We start from the raw sequence: 21878 nt of genomic DNA, 5'->3' as shown, positions 1-21878 counted from the left end.
TCTATTGTCTATCTTATATCTAATAAATTATTTGCATAAAATTCCATATTAATGCTTGCTGTGAGAAAAGGCAGTGTACAGAAAGTTATACCATGACAAGCAGAGATCACTGCGCAACAAATACTGAATCACGGGTGGTGATGTGGTCAGAGAGGGCAAGAGTCAGCCCCACAGACTCCTGCTGCACCAGAGCAAATACAGCTATCAGCAATGAAAGAATGATACATCCAGTATCCACAAGGTCCTGGTTCCTTGAAACAGAGTTAGAAATTTGAGTACTAAAACATGAAAATTAAAATGATTCCAGGGGATGGCATTGTAGCACAGTGGCTTAGGCCACCACTTGAAGCACTGGTATCTCATGTCTGAGTATTGGTTTGAGTCTTGGATGCTCTGCTTCCCTCCAGCTACCTACTAATGCACCTGGGAAGGTGGAGGAGGATGGCCCAAGTACTTGGACCTCTGCCACCCTTGTGAGTGATCAGCGTGGAGCTCCTGGCTCCTGGCTTCTGCTCGGCCCAGACCTGGATGTTGCAACTATTTGGAGAATGAACCAGCAGATGGAAGATCTCTCTCTCTCTCTCTCTCTCTCTCTCTCTCTCTCTCTCTCTCTCCTTCCTTTTCTTTGTTTCTCTGCTTTTTAAATAAGTAAATAAATCTTAAAGAATAAAATAAAATGACTTCATAACTTTAAGAAGTATAAAAGTGCCCAAAACTGTGGCATAGCAGGCTGAGCCTCTGCCTCTGGTGCTGGCATCCCATATGGGCACCGGTTCATGTCCCACCTAGTCCTCTTCTTATCCAACTCTCTGTGTATTGCCTGAGAAATCAGTGGAAGATGGCCCAAGTGCATAGGCCCTGGCATCTGTGTGGGAGACCTGGAAGAAGCTCCTTACTCTCAACTTCAGATTGGCCCAGTCCCTGCCATAGTGGCCATTCGGGGAGTAAAATAGTGGGTGGAAGATCTGGCTCTCCCTCTCTCTGTCTTTAACTCTAGCTCTCAAATAAATAAATAAAATAAATGTATAAAAAAGTGAATCAGTTTGGATTCATTTGAGGAATTTTTAAAAACTCACACTATCATAAAGTATTATTGCACAAATGAAAGAAAATATGATTGTTTCAGCCTAGAATTATCTTCATTACTTTTCAGAAGAAACATTTTGGTAGCTTTTATATATATATATATATATATATATTTAATAAAATAGTTGTTTGTGTAATTATGAATATTTTCCAGGTAGGAATACAAATAATATAAAATAAGCAACCTGTAATATTTACTATAATACATTTAATCAATAACAAAATTAAAATTCCTAGTAATTCTTATGTACCCTAAATTATATTAAAATATTTTAATTTGAACACATGTATTGACATTGAACTAAATTGTCATTCTATTTTGCTTTGAACTTGGATTCAAAATGCTCAAATAGTATATTTAGACTTTGCAGTAAATGGAAATTTTGTTCTCCAGTTAGTAATCCAAGGAGCCAAAAAAATGGAAAATCCCCTTCAAATCATTAAAAGTAGAGGTCAGAATAAATCTAGTACCTGTCTTAAATGTTCTAAATATGAATTTCCAGGTAATTATCAATACAAGATAAAAACTGTAATTATAGAAATTAAATACAAACAATAATCAGTTTCATTAAAATTTACAAATAAAGTTTGATAGAACAAATTATACTTTCCTGTGACTTCTTGGTATGCATTATAGAGTCTTCCCATAAGTTCTCTGGAGAGAAATTTGTATTGAATGAAGTTATGAGGCTTCGTTATGACCTGAAGGCTTAAGGATGGGAGGCAGAAAACTGGGGGAAAAAGTGAGGAGAGAAGAATGAAAGAATGAAAAGAAGAGAACTTCCATCAAAATGAGCCTTCAAGGCCAAATTCCATATATAGGCAAACAAATCTAAGAAATAAGTGATATGAAATGGATATCTTGAGAGGTAAATAAAGGTATTTCAGAAATTATAATAATAATAAGTTGTGAAGAAATTAACGAAAATGAGAACAATTTGATAAATAATCTATTAAGTATTTTAGAAATACAAGTGTAACTGATAGGACAAATTCTGAACTTGGTAAAGGCAAGGAATAAATTGATAAAGTTGAAAACAGTTAGCAATTCACTCGACACAGACACACAAAATATTTCAGAGATGAGCAATACCATCATCAATATGATGCTTTTATTTCTAACAATATTATCTTAATTAACAAATCATAATTATATACATTTATGGCATATGATTTGATACTTTCATTAGTATATACTACTTGTGGTGATTAAATTTAGATGAGAATAGTGTTTATTGCCTCCTTTTCCTATAGTTTTTATGATTAAACATTAGAAATTTACTTAGTTATTTTGAAATATGTAATACAGTATTATTGACTGTAGTCAGCCTACTGTAGAATAGATCTTAAAACAGTTCTTTTATCTCAAGCTTTGTACCCTTTGATCAACAACATCTCATTCCCTTCTTCTCCAAACTCCATACTTTGGAAGCATTATTCTACTTTCTTCTTTTGCAAGTTCAACTTTTTTAGATTCCACATAAAAGTAAGAGTATGTGGAGCTTGTGATTCTGTGTATGATTTTATTTCAGTTATGACTTAACATGATATCCACATGTTTTGTCTGTGTTGTTACAACTAAAAGGATTTCTTTCTTTTTAAAGGCTGAATGGTATTCCATTATGCATTTATGAGTAGACCACAATTTCTTTATCTGTTCTGATGTTGATGGACATTTAAGTTGATTTTATATCATAATGATTATAAATAATGCCTCAATGAACATGAGAGTGAAGCTATCTCCTTGAGATGTTAAAATTAGTGTCTATCATTGGATAAATACCCCAAAATGAAATTTCTGTATCATTTCATTTTTCAATTTTTAGTTTTTTTGAATAGCCTACATGTTGTCTTCCATAACGGCAATACTAATTTACATTTCCACTATTAGTGAGTTAGGGTTCCCTTTTCTCTACACATTTTGCCCATCCATGTTGTTCGTCTTTTTCATAAGTCCATTTCTAAGAGGTGTAGAGTGATGTTTCATTGTAGTTTTTCATTTGCCTTCCTCTCAGTCATGTGAATAACTTCTTTTGGGAAATATCTATCATTTTTGGCCAGTTTTTAACCAGTTTACTAGTGTTCACATAACAGAATTTCTTTCTTTCTTTCTTTTTTTTTTTTTTTGACAGGCAGAGTGGACAGTGAGAGAGAGAGAGACAGAGAGAAAGGTCTTCCTTCTGTTGGTTCACCCTCAAGTGGCCGCTGCAGCGGTGCACTGTGGCCTGTGCACCGCGCTGATCCGAAGCCAGGAGCCAGGTGCTTCTCCTGGTCTCCCATGTGGGTGCAGAGCCCAAGGACTTGGGCCATCCTCCACTGCCTTCCCAGGCTACAACAGAAAGCTGGACTGGAAGAGGGGCTACCAGGACAGAATCCGGTGTCCTGATGGGGAATAGAACCGGGGTATGGCAGGCGGAGGATTAGCCTATTGAGCCATGGCGCTGGCCCACATTACAGAATTTCTTAAATTATTTATATATTACTTAAATGCCTTATTTTATATTAATATAAATTATTATATAAAATATATATAATTTATATACTCATATATGTACTTATATATTTACATATAATATATAAATTTATAATCATATACATCATATATTATAATTAATAATATATATTATATATGATATAATATATATTATATTATACATTACATATAATTTAGAATTTATAATTTATAATATATATAAATTTATATATTACTTAAATTCCTTATTTTATATTAATATGAATTATTATATAATATATAAAATATTATTATATTGGTAATGTATTACATAATATTATAATAATTATTATATTAAGTATATTATATTACATAATATATTATATTAAGTATATTAATATTGTATTATATTAAGTACTATTATATATTACTTAAATTCCTTATATATTACTCTTTATCAATAGTATTGTTTAAAATGTGGTGCTTATATTGAGGAGATAAAATTTTTGTCTACAAATCCAAAAAAGAAAATAGAGAAAATGCTGAAGAAAATTATTTTTTTGAACCCTAAGATTTTTCAGAGCTTTCAATATTTTAACAGCTTTATTAAAATGTGATTAATATTCAACAAAATCACCTCATTTAAAGAGTACATATCAATGGCAGAAAACTAAAAAAAATGGGTTGCAAATTTTTTTAACTTAAAATACATTATTTGTCAGCTTGATAATGTTCTTTAGGAACACAACAAGCGTTCATGTGGAAACATACAGGTGCACATGTACTGAAATTAAACTTCTGACTGCAGGAGTTACGACACAGCAATTTAAGCTGCCTTTGGGGCTGCCTGAAACTCATTTTGGAGTGCTTGATTTGAGTTCTGGGTACTTGACACTTTTTTTTTATATATTTGTTTTTTATTTTTTTTATTTTTTGACAGGCAGAGTGGACAGAGACAGAGAGACAGAGAGAAAGATCTTCCTTTGCCGTTGGTTCACGCTCCAATGGCCGACGCGGCCGGCACACCGCACTGATCCGATGGCAGGAGCCAGGTACTTATCCTGGTCTCCCATGGGGTGCAGGGCACAAGTACTTGGGCCATCCTCCACTGCACTTTCCTGGCCACAGCAGAGAGCTGGCCTGGAAGAGGGGCAACCGGGACAGAATCCGGCTCTCCAACCAGGACTAGAACCCTGTTTGCTGGCGCCGCAAGGCGGAGGATTAGCCTAGTGAGCCGCGGCGCCGGCCGGGTACTTGACACTTTTAATTCAGCTTCCTGTTAATGTATGTGGAAGACAGTGGATGATGGCCAAAGTATTTGGATTCCTTCCACCCATGTAGGATCCTTGATGGAGTTCCCAACTCCTGGCTTCAGCCTACTCTATCCCTAACTGTTGTGAGCATTTGTAGAATGAACCAGTAAATGGAAGACCTCTCTCTCTCCTTTGCTCTCTTGCTCTCTCTGTTATTCTGCCTTCCAAATAAACAAGTCTTTATACAAAATGAACTCCTGAAAATCAAGAATAAATAGACATAATTAAAGTTCATAAGGAAAAGATAGATTCCCAACAGAATTTTTCATAGAACTTAGTTGATTCTGAACTCTAAAATTCTAAGTAGAAAGAGCCAGAACATTAAAAGTGTTTATCTGAAAGTATGTTAAGAGGCACGCTGTAACAAATATTAAGTAATCAAAATGCCTTATGAACTTAAGCACGGGTTTTTATGCAGAAATAAGCCTTTCAGCCAACACAATCCATAAATGGACTCAGGCACAGTAACCTGACATATCACTAAACAGATAGTGCAGATGAGTGAAGAAAGAACAGATTATAAATAAAAGGTGTTAGAATGATGATGTTCAGTGAAAGTTGTGTCTATACTAGCAGTCTGATAAAAATTAATCCTGAATGAATAAGAAGTGTAAATGAGTAAGCAATGCTTTGAAATTAAAGAAGACCATCTTTATCATATTGGAGTATGTAAAATTAAATAAATCACAAAGCATTAATCCATCAATAATGAGATTATTTCAAATATATTGAAATCAATGGTTGTCAAAAGTCATTCTACAGAGTGGAAATTTAAAAATGTACTGGTTTAGACACCCCCACCCCATAGAGGAGTGCCTGGATTCAAGTCTTGGCTATACTATCAATTTCTGCTTCTTGTAATGTTCACCTTACGAAGCAATGGATGATGGTTCAAGTACTTAAGTCCCCACCATCCAGGTGGTTAACCCAGACCTTGGCTTTGGTCTGTCTAAACTCTGGCTATTACAAGCATTTGAGGAGTCAACCATGGGGTAGAAGATATCTCTCTGTCTCCCTATATCTCCGCCTTTCAAATTAAAAACAGATATTTTATAAATGAATAAAATTTATCTTTCAAATTAAAAAATAAATACAAAATTGAAATTTTAATTTTTAAAAAATTTATTTGGAAGCTTGTAGCTAACGCAGACTCTTGGAGGCAGTAGGGCATGGCTCAAATTGTTAGGTTCCTGCCATGCACATGGGAAACCCAGTTTGAGTTCCTAGCTCCCAGCTGTGGCCTGGCCCAGCCCTGGCTATTGTGGGCAGTTAAGGAGTGAATATGCAAGTTGAAGATCTCTGTCTGTCTGCCTTTCAGATAAATAATTATTTTTATAATTTTGAAAATGATTTGTATAAGTTGTTATGTATTTTAAGAGAGAAAGATAAGGAAGAAGGGTGGGAGTTTGGGCAAGAGGGAGGATACAGTGGAAAGAATCATTATGTTCCTAAATTTGTATATATGAAATGCATGAAGTTTGTATAATGTATATAAAGTTTAAGAAATTAAAAATAATTCCATTTATTCAAATACCAGAAAAACAAACTATGATGTCTAGAAAAATATTTTTTTAAAACTTCTGTATTTGAAGACAAAGGTGGAGAAACACACACACACACACACACACACACACAAAGAAAGAAAGAGAACTCTCATCCACATGTGCACTCCCCAAGCACCTGTGATAGTCATTAACCAAGGCTGCTGCCTGAAGCCAAGATGCCTACCCAAGTCTCCCACATGGGAAGCAGGGATTCAATCACTTGACCATCATTGTTGCCTCCCAGGGTCTTTATCAGTGGAAAGCTGGAGTCAGCAGTGGAGTTCAGTAACGAATCTAGGCATTCTGATGTGAGTCAAAGGAATCTTTCTAAAAATATATATTTATTTCACTTAATTTTTTTGAAAGACAGAGAGACACAGAGAAACAGACACACAGAAAAAGAAAGATCACTGATCCATTGCTTTGCAAATGACTTAGGATAAAAGTTTCATTAAAAAGGTTTCCTATTGTTTTTTTTTTACTAAATTTTTTTATTTAGTAAATATAAATTTCCAAAGTACAGTTTATGGATTACAATGGCTCCCCCCAATAATTTCCCTCCCACTCGCACCCCTCTCATCTCCCGCTCCCTCTCCCATTCCATTCACATTGATTCATTTTCTATTCTCTTTATATAGAGAAGATCGATTTAGTATATATTAAGTAAAGATTTCATCAGTTTGCACCCACACAGAAACACAAACTGTGAAATACTGTTTCAGTACTAGTTATAGCGTTACTTCACATTGGACAACACACTAAGGACAGATCCCACATGAGAAGTAAGTACACAGTGACTCCTGTTGTTGACTTAACAATTTGACACTCTTGTTTATGGCATCAGTAATCACCCTAGGCTCTAGTCATGAGTTGCCAAGGTTATGAAGCCTTTTGAGTTTGTGGACTTCGATCTTATTCTGACAGGATCATAGTCAAAGTGGAAGTTCTCTCCTCCCTTCAGAGAAAGGTACCTCCTTCTTTGATGGCCCCATTCTTTCCACTGGGATCTCACTCATGGAGATCTTTCATTTAGGTCTTCTTTTCTTTTTTTTTTTTTTTTTTTCCTGAGTGTCTTGGCTTTCCATGCCTAAAATACTCTCATGGGCTCTTTAGCCATATCTGAATGCCTTAAGGGCTGATTCTGAGGCCAGAGTGCTATTTAGGACATCTGCCATTCTATGAGTCTGCTGTGTATCCCGCTTCCCATGATGGATCGTTCTCTCCCTTTTTGATTCTATCAGTTAGTATTCGCAGACACTAGTCTTATTTGTGTGATCCCTTTGACTCTTAAACCTATCAGTGTGATCAATTGTGAACTGAAATTGATCACTTGGACTAGTGAGATGGCATTGGTACATGCCACCTTGATGGGATTGTATTGGAATCCCCTGGCACGTTTCTAACTCCACCATTTGGGGAAAGTCTGATTGAGCATGTCCCAAATTGTACATCTCCTCCCTCTCTTATTCCCACTCTTATATTTACCAGGGATCACTAAAAATATGGAATGCTTCATGAATTTGCGTGTCATCCTTGTGCAGGGGCCATGCTAATCTTCTCTGTTTTGTTCCAATTTTAGTATATGTGCTGCCGAAGGGAGCACAGGTTTCCTATTGTAAAGTGGCTCTCCGGAATAAGAATCTAAGAACCTCAAGACCAAGTGTCACACTTCTGAAACTGATATATTTCCATTTGTTTACATCAGACCTTCACTTGTGCTTCCCCTAAACCTATAACAGGTGTATTATCTTAGCACTACAAATCAATTACTTTAATAGTATCTCAGCAACACACATAGATTGTGAGGATTCGAAGAAGATAGATTTCTTACCTGCTCTCCATCCAATTCCTCCTTTGTAGAATTAGCACTTCGCATTTTCTTCAGCTGAAATAGTCCATGGCTATCAGCTAGAAAATGCTTCCTTGCTTGTTACCCTTCATTGGAAACCGAGGAAACACTTAATATGTGTGTTCAAGTGTGTGTGTACAGGAGGGAATATATAGCTGATTAATCAGATATCATAACCTGTCCACAAATCTTCAAAATTTGCAATAAATTACTATATACAAAATTGATACTGATTCATCTATAGATGACCCAAAATTAATTCATGGTAGTTTAGCAAAACCCTAAAAATATATCAGGGTAATTTTATAGTGAATCTAATTATTTGTACTTCAGATCCAAAATGAGGGTAAGATATTACTGCTTATATTATTAGGATACATTTTTAAAGATACACACATATCCAGTAATATATTCAGTAATCTTTCTGGTATGCACTGGGGTTTTACTGTGTGAATATGAAACTAAGGATTCCGATGTTGCATCAAATTATAATCTTTGGAAAGATTCTGAAATTCTGTTGTGCAAAATGTGGTTATTTTTGCTATCAGTTGTCATTCATCCTCATTCCACTGTAAGAAATTTCCACTGAGTCCCCCAAAGCCTCACATGCTGAAAGCTTGAGTCCAAGGTGGTGGATGGTTAATGGAAGGGGTGTTAGGAGAAGATGATTAGGTCATGGCAGCTCCACTTCATGAATAGTTTAGTTTTGGTTTTGCAGACTGAGTTGGATCATACAGGAGTGAATTATTTTAATGAAGAGTATGTTGAGTTTTTAAAATTATTTTTATTTATCCTTTGTTTCTTTGATAGATAGAAAGATATCTTCCATCTTCTGCTTCACTCATCAAATGCCAGCAAAAGAAATGGCCTGATCCAAGCCAAACCAAGACCTAGAATTCAATCTGAGGCCTCCCGTGTGGGTGGCAGGAACCCATCGAGTTGAGTTATCACCTGCTGCCTCCCAGGGTGCACATTAGCAGGAAGCTGAAACTGCAGGCAGAGCCAGGGCTTAAATCCATATACTCTGATATGGGAGGGAGGCATCGTAAGCAGCTTTTAACTACGCACCAAATGCCTGCCCCAGGAGTAGGTTATCTTAACATGAAACCACCCCATGTGCTTCGTCCCTCCTTACACAAGGTCATTTTCCTTTCTTCTTCTCTGTCAGGCTGTGACATGCTATGTAATACTACCAATCGGAATTGTAGGCCAAATAAACCTCTCTTCATCTTAAAAGTACCCAGCAGTCAGTATCTTGTTGAAGTGTTAAAAACAGACTAAGATAAAATTACTACATCAAAGATCTATTAGCTATTAATGTGAAATAGCTCAGATGGGGGGAGAGATGGTGCCTAAACCTCCCCTGACCAATTTCTAAAGGCTTCTTTATCTCTATAGGTTGGTGACAAACTATTGAAGATAGGTTTATTAATCCTCCCTTTCAGTTCTCACACTTATCTGAAGCTGTTCAGAGGGGAGGAGAAGCATGGAAGTGTATTTGGAGAAATGCACTTCACATGCTAGTCTAATGAACAACCTCTTCTAATTTATGTCATATCAGAGGGGAGCACAAATTATGACTGTGCTTAATATGCCTTATTAGTCTGAAATGCTAAAACAAAAGACCTGAGATAGGAAATTTAGAAAGTTAGAAAGTGCTGGAAGAGAGATAGATATTAAAAGAACATAATAGGGTCTTGTGTTGTGGAGCAGATCAATGTACCACTTGCAATGCCAGTATCTCATATATGATGGCTGGTTTAAGTCTTAGCTGCTCTGCTTACAGTCTAGCTCCCTGATAACGTGCCTGGGAAAACAGAGGCAGTCCAAGTACTTGGGCTCCTGTTACCCATGTAGGAGACCCAGATGGAGTTCCTGGTTCCTGCTTTTTGCCTGGCCCAGCCACAGCAGCCATTCTTTCTCTCTCTCTCTCCCACTCCCTCGCCCTCTCCTTCTCTCTCTCTCTCTCTCTCTCTCTCTCTCTCTCTCTCTCTCCTCTCTCCTTCTCAATTTCCCTGCTTTCCTAATAAAAACCCCAAACTTTTTAAAAAGTATTGATTAATTTGATTTATTATTTGAAAGGTAGTGTGACACACACAGAGAGAGAGAGAGAGAGAGAGAGAGAAAGAGGGAGAGATATTCCATCTGTTGGCTCACTCCCATCTGGTTCTCCCACATGGGTGCAGGGGTCTAAGTGCTCAGGCCATCTTCCACTGCTTTCCCAGGTGCATTGGCATGGAGTTGGATTGGAAGAAGAATTTTTGGGACTCAAACCTGCATTCTGATATGTTGGCGTCTCATGCAATGGTTAACATGTTATGCCACAATACTGGCCCACAAAAATAATTTTTTTAAATTAATGGCCAAATGATACAGCTACCAATCATCAAAGCTTGAACAGTTTGGAAAATATAATAAGCAGCCTTGTACTGAAGCAGAAGAAATACTCAAAATTTATAATATATGCTCATGAGCCTGTATTTATTAAGAATGTGTCTGGGCCGGCACCGTGGCTCAATAGGCTAATCCTCCTCCTTCGGCGCAGGCACCCTGGGTTCTAGTCCTGGTTGGGGCACCAGATTCTGTCCCGGTTGCTCCTCTTCCAGTCCAGCTCTCTGCTGTGGCCTGAGAGTGCAGTGGAGGATGGCCCAAGTCCTTGGGCCCTGCACCTGCATGGGAGGCCAGGAGAAGCACCTGGCTCTTAGCTTCGGATCAGCATGGTGTGATGGCTACGGCAGCCGTTGGAGGGTGAACCAACGGAAAAGGAAGACCTTTCCCTCTGTCTCTCTCTCTCTCACTGTCCACTCTGCCTGTCAAAAAAATAAATAAATAAAAATGTGTTTGAATACAAATAGAAGATGAGACAACTCTTTCTTGTGGACTAATTCTGAATATTTTAAATGCTCCACCTTTCAGTAGGGAGAGTCTAATCACTCACTGATTAAATGTTATTGTTTGCTCATATAATCCCTTCAAATTGTACATGACGGGAAGGGATTGGCTGAAAGAATATAGTGGAGAAATCTGACAAATATAAACTCAGCCAGATGATGCAGGTTAAGAGTTACAGTCATAAATAACCTTGATCTCAGTGCTTGCGTCCCTGGACCTGCATGGAAGACCAGGAGGAAGCACCTAGCTCCTGGCTTTGGATTGGCGCAGTGCCGGCCTTAGCGGCCATTAGGGGAGTGAACCAACGGAAGGAAGACCTTTTTCTCTGTCTCTCTCTCACTGTCTATAACTCTACCTGTCAAAAAAGAAATAATAACCTTGATCTCATGTGCTCAGCCTCCTTCTGAGAACACATCACTCCTTTCTTAATTTTCCAAAAGTCTTAATTTTACAACATATCTTAACAGTGTTATTACACTCTCACCATCTCCCAAGATGGAGGAAAATCCACAGCCACAAAAAGCCTGAGGAGAGAGCACAGCTAAGTGAGTGGGATTTTTTTTTTTTTTATTTCAACCATTTTATTTGCAAGTCAAGTTAGTGACTTAACATCATGGTCCTCTTTTTACACAGGTAGCTGATGAAGCCTAGAGTTGCCACTACACCTGCTAAGGCAGCCACAGCAGCCATTGTTTTAGAAGCAACATCTCCAGCCATCCCATGCTCCTTGGAATCCCCAACACCTCTGAAGGAAGAGCCATTTGGTAACAGAATGGGTCCTGGGAAGCTGGCTGTCTCTCTCTCCTCTTCAGTGTTCCCTCACCTGTGTCTAGATGACCCAGGGCAAAGTCATAGAGCACGAAGGAGAGTCAGGAGAATGTTGATTGCAGATTAAGGCACTGCAGTGGAAGTAGACCAGGCTAGAGCGTGCTTGGGCCTCTGATACAAAGGCAAAGGTCTTCACGTCAAACCTCTGGTAGTGCTCAGGATGGGTCACCGAGGAGCCAACTGGGTGGAAGTTAGTTTGATAGTTGTCCAGGCTATACTCACAGCCGTCCATGACAATACTCCACTTGGGAAATTAAATATGAATGAAGTGTGATCTTCAGTGAGAGTGTATCATTGTTTATTAATTTTGACAAATGTGTTGCACTATTGTATGGTTTTGAATATTTGGAAGATATAGAACATGGGACTTCTCTGTGGTACTTCTCAACTTTTCTGTAAATCTTTATTCAAAAATTAAAAATTTGTTACACAAATATACTGAATATACAAAACCAAAAGCAGGAATGTTGTTAAAAATATGCTTCGCACTAAAACATTCAAGCATTGTACCTCACTATTCATCATCTTAGTTTTGCCCACTTATAGGAAGAATAAAATTTGAATGCTTATTTATTTGGCAAATTATTTTGAAAAGAGATATTTGCATACAACAAATAATTATCACTGTGATTGTAATCTTTTTCTGGTAGGGGTGTGTGTGTGGGGGGCTTGTTTGCAATAAATATTACAGAAAAGTGGAGCAATTGCTTGAACCTATCTGCCATATTTACATAACCATATGAAGGATATTCATGTAAGCCAATAAATATTCATCTAAGCTATACCCTAAGAAAAATGGACAAAAATAGATTTCACAAACTAATAAGAATTTAATGCCTATTGTTGTAATCATGCTTTCTGATTCAATTAGATATATTGTAACTGAGGGGATTGTACAATAATTTAAAAATCATTCTTATTCACTGTCCATGTCTTCCTTTGCCAAGCAACTGTTAATAATTGCTACCTCTTCAGTGAGATGAAATGCTATATTCTCTTACAATTTATGTTTTCAAATTTATTTTTCTGTACTCTTCTAACATAACAGCTTTCAGCCAAAACATTAAATTAAACCTTAAGTTATGGAAGCATTTGTGAAATAACAAATCTGCATTCTCCTTCCTCCCCTTCACTACATTATTGCATGTCATAGTGTCAGAAGCTCTCTGTAAACTAAGATATACTGTGAAATTTAGCTATCTGTTTATCGATGAATCACATAATCATTTAACCACAATTAGAAACAGAATAAATTGTAGCTGCTTCAAATTCTGTTAGCTCATGAAGATGTGCTTGAATGTCAAAATATATTCATAGGAAAAGAAAAAAGTAGCATAAGTAATTTAATTGAGCTGGATTTTTATATTTCACTAATGGGTATAATCACTGTTCCACTGACAGCATAAGTCATTTTTGTGCAGAGCGAGAAACCACTGGGAAACCTATATTTTTCCATTACATGCAATGGTAATATGAATCTGTCCATACTGTCCAACTCCTATGAGCTAATTCTAATTACAAGCTAGTTGCTTTCTGGTAAATTTCAAGATACAAGTTGTTATACTCTTAGAATTAATTTGCTAGGTACAAAATTTGACTCCTTTCAATTTCCCCAGTACATAGTTGTACTTGACCAATATTCTGGAAACTCATATAATATGGGATTTTCTCTTTTTTTTCCAAACAAAATTAATCCCAAACTCTTTAGGACTAAAGAAGTGAACTGTATGTTGTGGTGGTGAGTACCACAGACTCTGAAGACACTCTGCTTCACCCCAGATCTGGTTTAAGCCTTGCATTAGGAAAGCTGTTTAGTACCATTGTAACTTAATGTCTTTATCAAAGGCATTAAGACATGTGATGAGGGGATAGTCAGTAGATAGTTTTGATAGTAGTGAGGAATTCCTATGAGGAAAGTGTAGAGATAATAACTATAGAATTAACATATATTGAGTGATCATTAAGTGCCTGGTGTCACCGTAAAGACTTCACATATTGTAACCAATTTAACTTTCCAAACATGATGGCATTTTTGTAATTGTACTACAATTCCCTCTTCCAAATAGTCCGTTTTATAAAGATAGTTGTTTATTCATTTATAGATGATGAACATTTGAATTCTATATACTTTTTGGTTATTAAGGTTCATGTACAGGTTTTTTGCATAAACATATTTTTGTAGTACTCTTTGTTGTTTATATTGGTTGGAATTGCTAGATCAAATGACAGTTACATATTTGTCATTTGACGTAACTTGGAACAATTTTCTAAAATAGTAGCATCAGTCTGTATTGTCAGTAGCAGTGCAGGAGTGCTCAAATTTCTTCACGCCCTTGCCAACAATTGTTAATGCACTTCTTTTGAATTCTAGTTTTCCTAGTGCGTGTGATGTGTTATGTCATTGTGCATGAATTTTCATTTCCCTTATGACTAATACTGTTGAGTATGTTTGCTGATACTTATTGGACACTTGCATATTTCTTTGTGGAAATGTCTATAAAACTTTTTTGCACAATTTTGAGTTATCTTTTCATTGATCTGTAAGCTCTTTTATTATTTTCAGTATCATTCTCTTATCAGAGATATGATTGCTTTATATTTTCTGCCATTTTGTGTATTGTGTTTTCACTTTGCTTACAGTGTAATTCAGAGGACAATATTTTGAAATTTTGACAAATGCAATTTATCATTTTTATCATCAATTATACTTTTGGTTAAATATTTTAGAAAGCATTGTTTATCAAATATGATGAAAGCTCCCTCCCCACCTTGTTTTTTTCTTAAAGTTTTATATTTTTACTCCTTACTTTTAGATTTTAAATTGCTTTTTGTTACTTTATGTACACAGCACTGGGTGGGTGAGTTTCCACTTCTTTCTGTTGCATCTGACTATTCAGTTGTCTCAGCATCAATTGTTGAAAAGATTATTTCTTCTTATTGGGACATTTGTCTAAAGACACTTGATCATAAATGCAGGTTTTGTCCTTCTAGATTCTTATTCTAGTTCACCTTCTGTTTATCCTTGTGCCCACGCCATATTGCCTTGATTACTCTCACGTTGTATTAAATTTAATAAATAAGGTTACATGAGTTCTGTAACTCTGTTACTGTTCAAGATCATTTTGGCTATTTAGGGTTTCTTAATTTTGTATATGAGATACAGAATTGATTTGACAATTTCAGCAAAACAAGCAGATGGGATTATGATATAGATTGCACTGAATATGGAGATCAATTTTGAAAATATTGTCATTTCAGCAATAGTAAGTTTTCCAATTCATGCATGTATGATCTATATTTTCTATTTATTTAAATATTCTCTAATTACTTTTTTCAAGATTTATTTTACTATTTGAATGGCAGAGTCTGCTTCACTCTCCAAATAGCTGCAATGTCCAGGGCTGAGACAGACTGAAGCAAAGAGCTAGGAAATTCTTTTGGGTCTCCCATGTGGGTGCAAGGGCCCAAGAACATGGGTCATCTTCTGTTGCTTTCCCAGGCACAATAGCAGGGAGCTGGATTGGAAGTGGAGCAGCTGGGACTTGTACTGGCACCCATATTATTTGTTATTATGATGAGTCTTCCTAATGGATTTATACCACTGTCTTTATCTTCAGTAACAATTTTCTCTTAAATTTAAATTTGACTTATGTTAATATATCCAATCTAGCATTCTTTTGAGTAGTCTGAATGCTTTATGTTTTTGTCCTTAATTGTCAATTTATTTGTGCCTTTGAATTTAAAATGTGTCTCTTACAGATGGTATACCATTGGGTCATTTAAAAATATCCTTTATTCTAATTCATCATTTTCGATGGAATCTTTTTAATCCGTTTCAATTTAATGGAATTACTGTGACATATCTGTGTCAGCTATTTTGCTATGTGTTTTCTTTATGTCATATTTTTTTTGCTTCCGTAATCTTCCATTATTTTCTTCTTTTTGTTAAATAAGTAGTTTTATTTTGGCATTTTAAATTTCTTTTTTTCCTTTATTATATACTAGGAATTATTTTCTTGATGATTTCCCTGTGGGTTAAAATTAATACCTTAATTTATAACAATGTAGTTCAAACTAATGTCATAATTTCAGTAGTGCAAAGAAGCTTTGCTTCTACACTTATCTCTCTCCTTCCTTTAAGTATCAGCATACCAATATCATCTTTATATGTTCTATTCCTCTACATTTTTTACTGTTATTGCTTTATGCCTTTTATCTTTGTAGAAAAAAGGTTTCTAAACAACTTATTTATGTGGAACTGTGTGTTTCCTCACATTCATTTCTCTCACTGATTAATGTTCTTTCATTTTGGATAGAAGAAATATTTCTTATAGGGTATGTCTGTTGGGAATGAATTTCTCCAAGTATTAGTTTATATATTTTATTTTTATTTAATTAATTAATTTATTTATTTTTATTTATTTGACAGGTAGAGTTATAGACAGTGAGAGAGAGAGACAGAGAAAAGTCTTCCTTCTGTTGGTTCACTCCCCAATGGCCGCTACAGCCGGCACTGCGCCGAACCGAAGCCAGGAGCCAAGTGCTTCTTCCTGGTCTCCCATGCGGGTGCAGGGGCCCAAGCACCTGGGCCATCCTCCACTGCCCTTCTGGGCCACAGCAGAGAGCTGCAGTGGAAAAGGAGCAACTGGGACTAGAACCCAGCACCCATATGGGATGCCGGCTCTGCAGGTGGAGGATTAACCTAGTGAGCCACGGTGCCGGCCCCCAAGTTTATCCATTTTAAAAAATTATTTATTTGAAAGGTAGATTGACAGAGAGAGGTGGAGAAACAGAGAGAGAGAGAGAGAGAGAGAGAGAGAGAGAGAGAACATATATTGAGAGATCTTCTATCTGCCAGTTCTCTTCACAAATACCCACAGCATTCAGATATAAGTCAGGACAAAACCCAAGAGTCAGGAACTCCACTCAAGTTTCCTACCTGGGTAGATGGAACCCAGGTACTTGGGCCATCATATGCTGCCTCCCGGGCACATCAGCAGGAAGCTAGATTGGAAGCAGAGAAGACAGGACTTGATTTAACACTCCAATATGGGATGTGGGAGTCCCCAAAGGCCACTTAACCTACTGTACCACAACAGGCATGCTACCCTTAATTTTTAAAAGATCACTATGCTGTGTGCAATTTTTGGTGGACATACTTTTTCTATCCCTTGGAATATGTCACATCAAATGAAGATGAAAAAAACTGAAGAGTGTTTTCAGATCTTTCCTATAGCATGTATGTGGCTCGTAGAGTTCATGTAATAGTCCAGAGCTTCTAGTACATCCTAGAGGGGGACCTCCCATTCCCAAGCTTTGTGTTCTGTAGGTTTTGGTCAAGTACTTACTGCTCCCACTGCAATCTCTGTCTCCAGTTGTTGCAGCATTACGAGCTGTTTTCAGCAATTGCCTCTGGGGAAAATCCTGTTCACACCAGTAAGTCCGAATCAGGTCAAATAAAGAGAAACCTTGCAAATGGAGGTTTCAAAGAAAATGGACACAAGTTGGATAATGACAATTTTCCAGGACGGAGGTTTGAAGGGTACCAAATACATTCTTTCCATTCTGCTTGCTACTGGGCTACTGGTTTCCACCATAATTTGGAGACTATTTTCAAATGCATTGTAGAATTGGGGAGAGGGAGAAAGGACTAAGTTTAAGGAATATTCTATTACTAATAATGCCAGTTAAAAGGCCATTTTTGCCATTATTGCTATGATTTGCACACTTTTATTGAACAAATGTTCCTTGAATTGTTGGTAATATGAATTTTTAAACCTTTTAAAAAGCTTGTTTTTGTCTCTAATTTTGTCTCTTGCATCATTGCTTTTATGGGGAAGTGGGCTTTTGAAGGTTCTGACTCTTCCATTCCCACTGATAGTATTCATGTATGTGTTATGCTTATTTTCACTTTAAATGTGATAATGACCTAGAATATTACTTTTGGTACTATTACTTTCTACCTTCTTATAAGTTGCTTTTCATCTAATTGAATAAAAAAAAACCACATTTCTCAAAAAGACTAGTGATATGGGCTTGCATAGGGTGCTAGTTAGTGAGCAATTGAGTTGAGAGGTTTTCCAGGTTTTCCGTCAGTCTTCATGCTTTAGCCCTCCCTGTCCCACTAAAATCCCATCCCCTTCCTTATTGATGTGACACACCTACTTTCCTATGATATACCTGAGCCTCCTCCAACATGCAGAAGAAGCCATAATGAACTTGTGTACGCTGAGCTCCACATGGATATGTCATGAAGCTTCAGAGAATCTATTTGAATATTCAATTAGGGAACCACCCCCTAGCTCACAAAGAGGGTGACTGAACTGGGGTGAGGATGATTACCCATCATGAGGTTGCTTGTGCTCATTCCTGAGTGTATACTATCCTTTTAGTCTCTTTAAATGAACCCTACTCTATCTATGTCTCCACTTTGAATTCTTCTCTCACACCAAGACAAGAACTTGGAGTAAATCCAGTTACGATACCCACCCCATAAAAGTAGGATCTTTGTAGCAATAATAAAATGATCATGTTTTATTTTGAATCTCAATTTCTTTTTTTAAAAGATTTATTTATTTTAGAGGTAGTGTCATAGAGAGAGAGAGGGAGAGACAAGAGAAAGTTCTTCCATCAATTGGTCCACTCCCTATTATGACCACAATGGCCAGAGCAGGGCTGATCTGAAGCCAGGAGGTTCTTTCAGGTCTCCCACGTGGATGCAGGGACCCAAGCACTTGGGCCATCCTCTACTGTTTCCCAAGCCATCAGCAGGGAGCTAGATCAGAAGTGGAGCAACTGGGACTCAAACCAGCACCCATGTGGGTTGTTGGTGCCACAGGCAGAGGCCTAGCCTACTAAGCCGCATTGCTGGCCTATGATTCTCAATTTCAAGAATGATTTCATAATCAGTGAAAGGTCTAATGGATACAGAGATCAAACCATGCCAGCTGAATTAATGGAAGAGAGAAAGAATGAGACATTACACAGTCCACTGGAAATTACAGAGAATCTCAGACAATGGGCTGATTGTGCATGGGTTAGGGTTTAGTAAAGGAACTCAACTTTTGAGCCATCAGGGGAAAGTGGCATAATTCATTATGAGAATATTGCATGCTTCAGAAAACTCTTTAATCATATTAGAAGGTTGGGGCCAATGGTAAGGACTTTTAATTAGTATTTCATAAAACTCACATAATTTGAAGGTAGAATAGCATAAAATCAAATTGCTTCAATACAAAGTAGGAAAAAAATACTCAAAATTATAAAAAGTTAATCAATGTATTAATATTACTGAATGTTCAAAGAAGAGTTTCAATTAACTATCAATTATATATTCAAACATAAGTAGGATCACAATAAGTAGATTGCCAATACCTTCCTTCTTCTGTCTCTTCTTCTGTAGGTATCCCTATAATACAAATATTTATTCAGTTAATGGCATCCCATGTGTCACGTAGGCTTTTTTCATAAAACATTCTCTCAGACAATCCTCTGAAAATGCAGTTCTTCTCTCATTATTCTGAAAATTTTTTTCTGTCTGAGATGGATGTAGATCCTTTCTATTCAGCAATATTGAAAATGTCCCTTTTTGTCTTTGTATTATTTTTCCATCTATATTTCTAATTTTAATGAATAAAATTATTTTGTTCACCTTTTGGTTCCAAATAACATACAGATATTATCTTACATCCGCAAAGATTTGGCACTAAGGTAAATCTGACCTGAGGATCAAATTGGCTAGTGTTAACTGTCCATTCCAAGAAGTAGCATACAATTCATAACCAAGCTAACTCATTATAAATACTTAACTGGTCTTTATGGATAATACAGGTGTACACATACACACACACAATATCTTAACTTTTCGTACTCCAGAGGTTTATCTTTTTTAAAAAATATTTATTTATTTTTTTGAAAGAATTACACAGAGAGAGAAGGAGAGGCAGAAAGAGAGAGAGAGAGAGAGAGAGAGAGAGAGAGAGAGAGGTCTTCCATCTGCTGGTTCACTCCCCAAATGGCTGCAATGGCCGGAGCCATGCTGATCTGGAGCCAGGAGCCCGGAGCTTCCTCTGTGTCTCCCATGCAGGTGCAGGGACCCAAGGACCTGGGACATCATGTACTGCTTTCCCAGGCCAGAGCAGAGAGCTGGAATGGAAGTGGAGAAGCAGGGACTCGAACTGGAGCCCATATGGGATGCCGGCACTGCAGGCACTTCTATGCCATAGTGCTGCCCCCCAAAGATTTATCTATAAAATGAGATAAGTGTGTGTGTGCATGTGTGTGTACGGGCAAATAGGTAAGTAAATATTACAAATATAATTTTTAGCTTCTCTGTTATTGTAGATCAAGGGCTTTCTCTTCCAGTTACTATTGAGCTTATAAATTGAATTTTTTTAAAAAAAATTGGTCAGGCCTGAGAATTTATTATTTGACTCATTTTCATTCTTTCTGCACATCATACTTTGGTTGCTTTATACTCTACACCTATAATTTCAAAACTGATCTTCTAGCAAGGCACAGTGATTGACTCATTAAGGACAAGTTTATGCTTGGGTCTCATTAAACAAAGGCACCCAAAACGATCCACTTGAATCAAAACCAATACACACTTTCTAGGAAGAGTTTCTATCTTCAGTGTGACCCTTAGTTTCTGCAAATCTTTTTTTAAAGACCTATCTATTTATTTGAAATCCAGAGTTACTGAGAACTTCCATCTACTAGTTCACTACCCAGATGGAGGGAGAGACAGACAGAGAAAGAGAAATATTCCATAAACTCATTCACTCACCAGATAGCTACAATGGCCAGTGCGGGGCCAAGTCAAACCCAGCAGCGAGGATTGCATCCAGGGCCTCACATGTGGATGGTAAGGGCCAAACAGTTGGGTTATCTTCTACTGCTTTCCCCAGGCCATTAACAGGGAGCTGGTTTGGAAATGGAACAGCTGGGATAAGAACAGGCACCCACATGGGGTAAGGGTGTCACAGGCAATGGCTTTACCTGCTATGCTGGCATTACAGCCCCTCTGCAAAGCCTTTTTATTGAAATACCTCTTCGGCTTGTTACATCCAATCCCATCAAATGACATGTTCCTTTTAATAAAGGTAATAATTCCTGAGTATCTCAATTATTGATCACATAATCGTTATCTGAGTATCAAAGCTCTTTAGAAAGCTCTAAGAATTGGTCTTTTAAAAGTCATCATAGGGTTCAGTTTAGAACCCTAATCATTATTTATTTATTTATCCATCATCACTGACTTTGCTTGACTATTATTTATTCCTTTTAATGTCTTTTGCTTAATTTGATAGTCTGAAATTTCTTTGAGTATCTTTGGCCAATGTATGAAGAAACTTCAAAAAGTTCACAGGAAATAAGTACGATGAAAAGATTTCAAAATTTTTGCACCAAAATAAAATTATCTATTAATTCCATTTTTCATGAAGTTACATCCACAAATAGTTATATTTCTCTGGCAGCAAAGAATAGAACACAGTAATACCTATATCAGACATCTTCATAAGAGTTGTTTTTCTCAAGATAAATGTATTCACCAATAAGTAATTTTATATTTTTTTCAGGTGTTTCAGAATATTTAGAACTATACTTTGAAAAGAATCATTATTTTATTCTCAAGGTTAACTTCCTGTTTGCCTAAACCTCATTAGCAATACGCTACTATTTAGCAAATATAGTGGTAGATCCTAGGTATATAATTGTGAATAAAACATACCATGCCTCAATTCTGAAGTGAGAGCAAGGCATTAATTACATATTCATATAACACATATATTTTCACAAACTGAGATAAATATGGTAAGGGAAAAGAGAGATTTCTATGACACTGAGGCAAAAAGTGTCCTACTTGAGGGATCTCTGTGAGTGAGACCCTAGTGGAAAGAAGTGGTCATCAA

The 21878-nt window shown here is 36.8% G+C and overlaps 1 non-coding gene across 1 annotated transcript; it reads right to left on the bottom strand.

Annotated features, from left to right (window-relative positions):
* Positions 1–7891: 7891 nt before the first annotated feature.
* LOC127490394 (U6 spliceosomal RNA) lies at positions 7892–7998 on the bottom strand. Its single transcript, XR_007918356.1, has one exon. It is a non-coding gene; the product is annotated as a U6 spliceosomal RNA (small nuclear RNA).
* Positions 7999–21878: the final 13880 nt, after the last annotated feature.

Source organism: Oryctolagus cuniculus, chromosome 2 (assembly GCF_964237555.1).
Source record: "Oryctolagus cuniculus chromosome 2, mOryCun1.1, whole genome shotgun sequence".
In the NCBI taxonomy this organism is placed as follows: Eukaryota; Metazoa; Chordata; class Mammalia; order Lagomorpha; family Leporidae; genus Oryctolagus; species Oryctolagus cuniculus.
This window is presented reverse-complemented; position numbering and strand designations above follow the sequence as displayed.